At 30.8% G+C, this 10,887-nt stretch overlaps 1 pseudogene; it reads right to left on the minus strand.

The window, feature by feature from the left end:
• Positions 1 to 8,539: 8,539 nt before the first annotated feature.
• LOC124926831 lies at positions 8,540 to 9,995 on the minus strand (annotated as a pseudogene).
• Positions 9,996 to 10,887: the final 892 nt, after the last annotated feature.

The raw sequence follows: 10,887 nt of genomic DNA on the forward strand, positions 1-10,887 counted from the left end.
TTAGGATCAAACAAGCCACAACCCTATCTAAGAAAAAAAAAGTGTCAACAAAAATAAACTTAAGTCTAAATTGCAGAAAAATAAAATAAAAAATAATGTACAAAAAATAAGGTCGTAGGTACCGGTCGAAAATCAGCCTTTTGGTCACATATCAAACTCGGCTCGGTTGGATGTTGAAAACGTGGTCGCAACATCGGTCTCAACAACAACTTCATTTCTCGATCGGGTGTAGAAAACGTGGTCACAACATCGGTCGCAACAACAACTTCATTCCTCGGTTGGGTGCAAAAAATGTGGTCGCAACAGCATTAGAGTCCGCTGTTTCTAGTGTTTCGATCTAGATCCTAACTAACTACATTTTTGGTGATTCAATGATCCCAATTTAAATATTTTGTTAGTAATGTTATAAGTAATATATATAAACAAATGCATAAATTAAAAACCTAGATCTAATATTGAGAAAATTAAAATAAAATTATACAAAAGCAGATTGTTATTTTAGGGTTAGCTTTTAGGTTGGTTATTCAATTGGCCAATTGGGAGGATTTGCTTTTCTTTTCAAAATATTTCAGGTTAAAATGTATTTATTACATTGAGTTTTTTATATTTTTTTATTTATGTTACAAGTTGAACAATTAAAAAAATAAAACAAACAAAAATTATAAATAAAATCATGCAAAGAATAATGAATGAAATAGACAAATCACAAAATTAAAGAAAATAAAGAATCAAGAAGAGCGGACCAACTTGACAAGAGTGATGTTTGCTTAAGTTTTTTTTTAAGTAGGAAAAATCTGATAGCTTAGGAGCACTTGAAAATTGAAAAAAAAAAGTGTTCATTGAAGGAGCTAAAGAGGTGTATTTATAAGAAAATCATGGAAACCCTAGGGTCCCAGACCCATTTACCCCACGTCATGGGGAAAGGCTCATGGTATTGCTTTATAATTAAAATAACCAAGTCATTTATCCCTTTTTACTTGCTCAAGTTCAAGCTCATGTTCAAGGGACTTTTAGGTCCTTCCCTTTGATTCAATGGGTCGGATCTTGGGCATAGGTCGGTCCATAGATCGAGTCACCGGTCGGATCCGTTAATTGGATCATTTTTTTGGCTTGACTTCAGGTTGACTTGCCTTTGATTTAAATATTTTAGCCTCATTCACAAATCTGATTCGAATCTTACATATGAATCTTGAATGAATCCTTGAAGATTTACACTTTTTCCCTTTAGCCTACAAAAAAAAAGTTGGTTAAAAATGAAATTAAAACAAACAATTAATAAAAAAAAATATTTTTAATTATTCTTATTTCTAAAGAACCATTCTAATTATTCCATCTATTATGGAATAAAATGTTAACTAACTAAGTTAAATTTAAAATAATTAATTAATTTACAAAATTTAATTTAACAACTAATCTTAACTAAACTAATTAATTAAAAACAAAACATATCATAATTATATAAATATAATTAATGAATACATTTTAAAACATTCTTTAAAAAAACGTTAATATATATATATATATATATATATTATATATTTTTGTTTTTATTTTTGAGTTTTATAATATCAAAGGTAATTAATTAAATAAAATTTTGAATATTCAAGGTATAATAACTCTCTAATTGTTATAACTTAGACAAATTATACCTTAATTTATTAAGAATCCAAAATTAATTATTTTTAAAAAAAATTGTACTAAAAAATAATTACTTTTAAAATAAACCGTGCAATGAGTCTGTGTGAATGTATTTGAGAAATTTATATAAACTCGAATTTATTAAAAACGTAAATTATAATATTGGGGTGAAAAAAAATGAATGTACACATGTTTTACCGCTACTTTTGAGGATTATTTTCAACAATAAAAAAATATGTAAATGAGATTTTCTCACTAATTATTTGACCATCTCTAACAAAAATTAAGTTAAAAATATAGATACAAATTCTATGAGATGAATTTTATGTTTTAAAATTGAATGATCTCAATTTATTTAAATATTATATTATAATATATATATATATATATATATATATATATATAATTCATGTGACCGTATTTTTATTTCAGTTTTAGGAATATATATAATATTAGATAAATGATTAAGGCAACGAAGTTCTAACGAAAGAAAATTCACGAATCTATATGTCACGCTACGTTGTTGTCTTTTTTTTCGTTGGCTCTTTGTATTCTTCCCTTCTTTGCCTATTCAGCCATTTTTTGAAACGATTCTTCTCTTCGTATCTTTACAGCTTTCAGAGAAACTCTAGTTCACCGCCGTTCTCTTCGTATCTTCTTCAGTTTGTAGAGAAACCCTAGATCGTCGTTCTTTTCGTCTGTTATTCTTCCACAAAATCCTAGTTGTCGCCTTTATCGCGGTTCGAAAATGGTAAGCTTTCAATATTATTTGTCTTTTGTCATTTGAAACCTTATTTTTTTATAACAAAAATAACAACGTTTCTAAAATTGCATCCAACACGTTTGTTCAAAATTTTAAAAGATAAGTTATTTCTAATTTTTTACTGTTTTGCTTCTGTTGTCGAAAACTATAGGGCAACTAAAACCCATTTTTTTAGTTTTACCTCGTTTATTTTGTCTCTTTTGTGACGAAATGCCTTCCTTTTAGTTTCATACCTATAGTTTTAATAAACTACTAGCATTTAGCCCGTGCATTTGCACGAGTAATAATATAAAAAACAGTGAAAAAAATTACGGATAACATTTTTAATTTTATTTTTAACCGTTTTAAATTTATGGGTGGGTCAACACATAATCCGACCCAAGTATCCATTTACTCAACATTATTATATATTAGTTAGTTAAAAAGTTGAACTTATATTAATGTTAAAACGTCCCGCGTTTATCAAATTTGGTGTTGAGTTTAAAATATAAAGTCTTTGTAGCTTAGTTGGTTAAAGAGTTGTACTTGTTTTGTTAGGTTGCAAGTTCGAAATATACCTCTAGCATTTTTAATTTTATTTTTAACCGTTTTAAATTTAAAAACGGGTAAACCTACAATCCGACCCAAGTATCCAAATTAACCACAACTCTCGACCCGGCAATCCGGACACTTTAAAAATTAAGCATCATTATATATATAGATTAATTAGTTAAAAAGTTGAACTTATATTAATGTTATAACGTCCCGCGTTTATCAAATTTGGTGTTGAATTTAAAATATAAAGTCTTTATAGTCTAGTTGGTTAAAGAGTTGTACTTGTTTTGTTAGGTTGCAAGTTCGAAACATACCTCTAGCATTTTTAATTTTATTTTTATCCGTTTTAAATTTAAAAACGGGTAAATCCACAATCCGACCCAAGTATCCAAATTAACCACAGCTCTCGACCCGGCAATCCGGACACTTTAAAAATTAAGCATCATTATATATATAGATTAGTTAGTTAAAAAGTTGAACTTATATTAATGTTAAAACGTCCTGCGTTTATCAAATTTGGCGTTGAATTTAAAATATAAAATCTTTGTAGCCTAGTTGGTTAAAAGTTGTACTTGTTTTGTTAGGTTGCAAGTTCGAAACATACCTCTAGCATTTTTAATTTTATTTTTAACCGTTTTAAATTTAAAAATGGGTAAACCCACAATCCGACCAAAGTATCCAAATTAACCACAGCTCTCGACCCGGCAATCCGGACACTTTAAAAATTAAGCATCAATGTTAAAACGTCCCGCGTTTATCAAATTTGGTGTTGAATTTAAAATATAAAGTCTTTGTAGCCTATTTGGTTATAGAGTTGTACTTGTTTTGTTAGGTTGCAAGTTCGAAACATAGCTCTAGCATTTTTAATTTTATTTTTAACCGTTTTAAATTTAAAAACGGGTAAACCCACAATCCGACCCAAGTATCCAAATTAACCACAGCTCTCGACCCGGCAATCCGAACACTTTAAAAATTAAGCATCATTATATATATATAGATTAGTTAGTTAAAAAGTTGAACTTATATTAATGTTAAAACGTCCCGCGTTTATCAAATTTGGTGTTGAGTTTAAAATATAAAGTCTTTGTAGCCTAGTTGGTTAAAGAGTTGTACTTGTTTTGTTAGGTTGCAAGTTCGAAACATACTTCTAGCATTTTTAATTTTATTTTTAACCGTTTTAAATTTAAAAACGGGTAAACCCACAATCCGACCAAAGTATCCAAATTAACCACAACTCTCGACCCGGCAATCCGGACACTTTAAAAATTAAGCATCATTATATATATATAGATTAGTTAGTTAAAAAGTTGAACTTATATTAATGTTAAAATGTCCCGCGTTTATCAAATTTGGTGTTGAATTTAAAATATAAAGTCTTTCTAGCCTAGTTGGTTAAAGAGTTGTACTTGTTTTGTTAGGTTGCAAGTTCGAAACATACTTCTAGCATTTTTAATTTTATTTTTAACCGTTTTAAATTTAAAAACGGGTAAACCCACAATCCGACCCAAGTATCCAAATTAACCACAGCTCTCGACCCGGCAATCCGGACACTTTAAAAATTAAGCATCATTATATATATATAGATTAGTTAGTTAAAAAGTTGAACTTATATTAATGTTAAAACGTCCCGCGTTTATCAAATTTGGCGTTGAGTTTAAAATATAAAGTCTTTGTAGTCTAGTTGGTTAAAAGTTGTACTTGTTTTGTTAGGTTGCAAGTTCGAAACATACCTCTAGCATTTTTAATTTTATTTTTAACCGTTTTAAATTTAAAAACGGGTAAACCCACAATCCAACCAAAGTATCCAAATTAACCACAGCTCTCGACCCGGCAATCCGGACACTTTAAAAATTAAGCATCAATGTTAAAACGTCCCGCGTTTATCAAATTTGGTGTTAAATTTAAAATATAAAGTTTTTGTAGCCTAGTTGGTTATAGTGTTGTACTTGTTTTGTTAGGTTGCAAGTTCGAAACATACCTCTAGCATTTTTAATTTTATTTTTAACCGTTTTAAATTTAAAAACGGGTAAACCCACAATCCGACCCAAGTATCCAAATTAACCACAGCTCTCGACCCGGCAATCCGGACACTTTAAAAATTAAGCATCATTATATATATATAGATTAGTTTGTTAAAAAGTTGAACTTATATTAATGTTAAAACGTCCCGCGTTTATCAAATTTGGTGTTGAGTTTAAAATATAAAGTCTTTGTAGCCTAGTTGGTTAAAGAGTTGTACTTATTTTGTTATGTTGCAAGTTCGAAACATACTTCTAGCATTTTTAATTTTATTTTTAACCGTTTTAAATTTAAAAACGGGTAAACCCACAATCCGACCCAAGTATCCAAATTAACCACAACTCTCGACCCGGCAATCCGGACACTTTAAAAATTAAGCATCATTATATATATAGATTAGTTAGTTAAAAAGTTGAACTTATATTAATGTTAAAACGTCCTGCGTTTATCAAATTTGGCGTTGAATTTAAAATATAAAATCTTTGTAGCCTAGTTGGTTAAAAGTTGTACTTGTTTTGTTACGTTGCAAGTTCGAAACATACCTCTAGCATTTTTAATTTTATTTTTAACCGTTTTAAATTTAAAAATGGGTAAACCCACAATCCGACCAAAGTATCCAAATTAACCACAGCTCTCGACCCGGCAATCCGGACACTTTAAAAATTAAGCATCAATGTTAAAACGTCCCGCGTTTATCAAATTTGGTGTTGAATTTAAAATATAAAGTCTTTCTAGCCTAGTTGGTTAAAGAGTTGTACTTGTTTTGTTAGGTTGCAAGTTCGAAACATACTTCTAGCATTTTTAATTTTATTTTTAACCGTTTTAAATTTAAAAACGGGTAAACCCACAATCCGACCCAAGTATCCAAATTAACCACAGCTCTCGACCCGGCAATCCGGACACTTTAAAAATTAAGCATCATTATATATATATATAGATTAGTTAGTTAAAAAGTTGAACTTATATTAATGTTAAAACGTCCCGCGTTTATCAAATTTGGCGTTGAGTTTAAAATATAAAGTCTTTGTAGCCTAGTTGGTTAAAAGTTGTACTTGTTTTGTTAGGTTGCAAGTTCGAAACATACCTCTAGCATTTTTAATTTTATTTTTAACCGTTTTAAATTTAAAAATGGGTAAACCCACAATCCGACCAAAGTATCCAAATTAACCACAACTCTCGACCCGGCAATCCGGACACTTTAAAAATTAAGCATCAATGTTAAAACGTCCCATGTTTATCAAATTTGGTGTTGAAATTAAAATATAAAGTCTTTGTAGCCTAGTTGGTTATAGAGTTGTACTTGTTTTGTTAGGTTGCAAGTTCGAAACATACCTCTAGCATTTTTAATTTTATTTTTAACCGTTTTAAATTTAAAAACGGGTAAACCCACAATCCGACCCAAGTATCCAAATTAACCACAACTCTCGACCCGGCAATCCGGACACTTTAAAAATTAAGCATCATTATATATATATAGATTAGTTAGTTAAAAAGTTGAACTTATATTAATGTTAAAACGTCCCGCGTTTATCAAATTTGGTGTTGAGTTTAAAATATAAAGTCTTTGTAGCCTAGTTGGTTAAAGAGTTGTACTTGTTTTGTTAGGTTGCAAGTTCGAAACATACTTCTAGCATTTTTAATTTTATTTTTAACCGTTTTAAATTTAAAAACGGGTAAACCCACAATCTGACCAAAGTATCCAAATTAACCACAACTCTCGACCCGGCAATCCGGACACTTTAAAAATTAAGCATCATTATATATATATAGATTAGTTAGTTAAAAAGTTGAACTTATATTAATGTTAAAATGTCCCGCGTTTATCAAATTTGGTGTTGAATTTAAAATATAAAGTCTTTCTAGCCTAGTTGGTTAAAGAGTTGTACTTGTTTTGTTAGGTTGCAAGTTCGAAACATACTTCTAGCATTTTTAATTTTATTTTTAACCGTTTTAAATTTAAAAACGGGTAAACCCACAATCCGACCCAAGTATCCAAATTAACCACAGCTCTCGACCCGGCAATCCGGACACTTTAAAAATTAAGCATCATTATATATATATAGATTAGTTAGTTAAAAAGTTGAACTTATATTAATGTTAAAACGTCCCGCGTTTATCAAATTTGGCGTTGAGTTTAAAATATAAAGTCTTTGTAGCCTAGTTGGTTAAAAGTTGTACTTGTTTTGTTAGGTTGCAAGTTCGAAACATACCTCTAACATTTTTAATTTTATTTTTAACCGTTTTAAATTTAAAAACGGGTAAACCCACAATCCGACCCAAGTATCCAAATTAACCACAGCTCTCGACCCGGCAATCCGGACACTTTAAAAATTAAGCAACATTATATATATATATAGATTAGTTAGTTAAAAAGTTGAACTTATATTAATGTTAAAACGTCCCGCGTTTATCAAATTTGGTGTTGAATTTAAAATATAAAGTCTTTGTCGCCTAGTTGGTTAAAGAGTTGTACTTGTTTTGTTAGGTTGCAAGTTCGAAACATACCTCTAGCATTTTTAATTTTATTTTTAACCGTTTTAAATTTAAAAACGGGTAAACCCACAATCCGACCAAAATATCCAAATTAACCACAGTTCTCGACCCGGCAATCCGGACACTTTAAAAATTAAGCATCAATGTTAAAACGTCCGCGTTTATCAAATTTGGTGTTGAATTTAAAATATAAAGTCTTTTTAGCCTAGTTGGTTATAGAGTTGTACTTGTTTTGTTAGGTTGCAAGTTCGAAACATATCTCTAGCATTTTTAATTTTATTTTTAACCGTTTTAAATTTAAAAACGGGTAAACCCACAATCCGACCCAAGTATCCAAATTAACCACAACTCTAGACCCGGCAATCCGGACACTTTAAAAATTAAGCATAATTATATATATAGATTAATTAGTTAAAAAGTTGAACTTATATTAATGTTAAAACGTCCCGCGTTTATCAAATTTGGTGTTGAATTTAAAATATAAAGTCTTTGTAGTCTAGTTGGTTAAAGAGTTGTACTTGTTTTGTTAGGTTGCAAGTTCGAAACATACCTCTAGCATTTTTAATTTTATTTTTAACCGTTTTAAATTTAAAAACGGGTAAACCCACAATCCGACCCAAGTATCCAAATTAACCACAGCTCTCGACCCGGCAATCCGGACACTTTAAAAATTAAGCATCATTATATATATATAGATTAGAGAAATGTGTATTCAATGGGTACTCATTTGGTTTTAAACTTTGTTACAATTATGGAAATGTAAACAAAATCTATAAACAATGCCCAAATAATTGTAAAAATGTCCCTTTTAAATTGACGAGGAAAAGAATTTAGTCATTCCGAAGAAAAAACTAAGGCTAAAGAGACTCCAACCAATTAGAAATATATTCAAAAGCAACAAAGGTTACTGCAGTAGATGGGGCAGCCTTAACAATGAAAGGAAAAATGCCCTTGTAAAGACCTTTCCAGTCTTCTTTATACGAGATTTTGTAAATAACATCATACATATTTTGTAAGCACATGGCTCTATTCCAGCTCCATATATGGGATCTCTTTTCAGCCCTTTAATCTGCAAAATTCAATTTCATATTATCAAACATCTGACCTGCATACAAACAAAAAAATAAACTTTATTCTACCTCAAGTCTCTTTTTGATCACATCGAGTGGATGACAAACAACTTTAGCACATGTACCAGATGCAAACCCGCATACAAAACTCTATAAGCTTGAAAGGGAATCATTAGCTACATGTGCACCCGACGACTTGTCGCGAGTCCAGGCATGTGCACATAAGAAAGGCTTTAGAGCATGTCCAACACACAAGACCTCTGCCCATTTATTTTGTCAAATCATTCTTCCACCTCATCTAAAAGCGGACACATCCCCTCTTCTAGCCTAGTGGCAACAAGAGGTGGATATCCCCCAGACCTCCATGAGGTCCTGGGTTCGAACCCGTCAGGCCGCTAGTTCCGCGTCTGGTTAATTGGTTAAGTATGTTTGCGGGCTATGTACTTAACCCGCGGGGATTAGTCGCACTCCAAAAAAAAAAGCGGACACATGTTGTACTTGGGCAAAACACTGCAATGTTTCCATCATTTTCTCTGAATTATTAAAATGCTATTTTTATTTGGAGCCCTTAAAATGAGAAAAAATAGGGGGCATAGAGGGCGCTGCCCTCTTTTTGCTTTTACACACAACGCAGAAAATTAACAATAACCGGCCTTTTTACACGCTGTTCGATGCGGACACAGGTCATGCGCTGCATATGCTCTTAAACATTCATACATTTCAACAAATAAGATACAGAAATTCACATGTCTTGTTTTATTTTTCTTACCAAAGTCCACATTTTAAATGTGTCATAAGTTCCAAAGTGCAATCCAGCATAAGGTCAAATGGATAAGACCCAACAGTAGCTGCACAACCGGCCAATGCCCCCACTGATAAAAGAAATGTATAGACTAGTGTGGATATGATCCGCTATACCTCAAAACAATCACAAAATGTTATATTAGGAAATTACACGAGCACAATTGCATATACACATCTATACTAATTCCTTCAAAAGTGAAAATAACTTACAAGTATTAGAAGAACCAGTTGCGAAGGTTTTCAGTTTATGCAATACAGTAAATTGAATGGAAGTATAAGGCATAACAATGAGTAGTGCTGTGACATAACCACGCCAAAAAGCCTGCCATTTTCCACTTGAGTATAAAGGATGTTTCACTATTTGCCTCAATATGGTGTTTTGTCTTACTTAAAATAGCAAGTTCTAAACATAATTTTCAACAATGCAGCAAGTGAATGAATACAACAGTTATTATATTTAACACAAGCATCAACTCCATAAACCGTGATATGATAATGCAAACCACGTTATGAATGTGAAGTCATAGAAGAGACAGTAAATACCCGCCGGTCTTCTTCCTTCAATATTACTTTAGATGCTTGTGAATTCAAGTGTACTTTGAAGGAGCATGATTATAAACATTCTTATCAAGCAAAACTAGTGATGTAGTTGGTTCCAGTTGTATCTGCTCACACAAATATGAAGAAATTCAAAGAATTGAAGAATAAACAAATAAATGAACCCGCTTAAAAGTCAGATAAAATAATTTGCTAACATGACTTTGTTCAGTGCTAAACATAACTTTTAGAACTTAGAATACAAGTTTTTTTAACATAAAAACAACGCTATGAACTTAACTCTAAGGGCGGAGTCAGGATTTCAAGTCTACCCAAGCTAAAAATATTTTCACAAAAACTAATATATATAATAAAATAAATTAATTATTAAAAAATATGAATTATTTAAACACAACGAAAGAAAACATGACATTAGCTCCTCGTCCAATCTCACGTTCACCATTAACAATAGAATGAGCAATTTCATTAGTTTGAGCTGAATGTAACTCGGTATTTCATTTTGAAGAAGATGTAATAATATTGATAATAGTCGTTAGATTCGAAAAGAAAAGTCATATAGAGATCTCCTTTTCAGTCGCGACAACTAATGATAGTTGTAGTCGATGAGCAAAGCAATGCACATAACACGCATAAGGACAATCTTTAAGAAATAAAGCTTGCAAACCATTAAAAATACCATCATATCCTTGACCTCACATATTATTAGTTTCTAGATTATATCTAGTGAGGACATTACATATATATTTCTTTATTGAGTGTTACGGTTGTGGTATCATAAACATGTAGAATTGAAATTATACAAACCTGGTAAAAGAATAAAATTCAATCTAAACCGATATAATGTGTTCTTCCGTTTGAGCATTACAAATTATAGAGACCTAATAATTAGTGAGAAAAGAATTCAAAATTTTAAAGTTACTATTATTGTTAGGGACTTATTTTTTAGTTATAAGCGGAATAAATTATATATAATGTTAGGTAACTAAATTTAATTAGGAATGAATAAGT

The sequence above is a fragment of the Impatiens glandulifera genome, chromosome 1 (genome assembly GCF_907164915.1).
Source record: "Impatiens glandulifera chromosome 1, dImpGla2.1, whole genome shotgun sequence".
Classification (NCBI taxonomy): domain Eukaryota; kingdom Viridiplantae; phylum Streptophyta; class Magnoliopsida; order Ericales; family Balsaminaceae; genus Impatiens; species Impatiens glandulifera.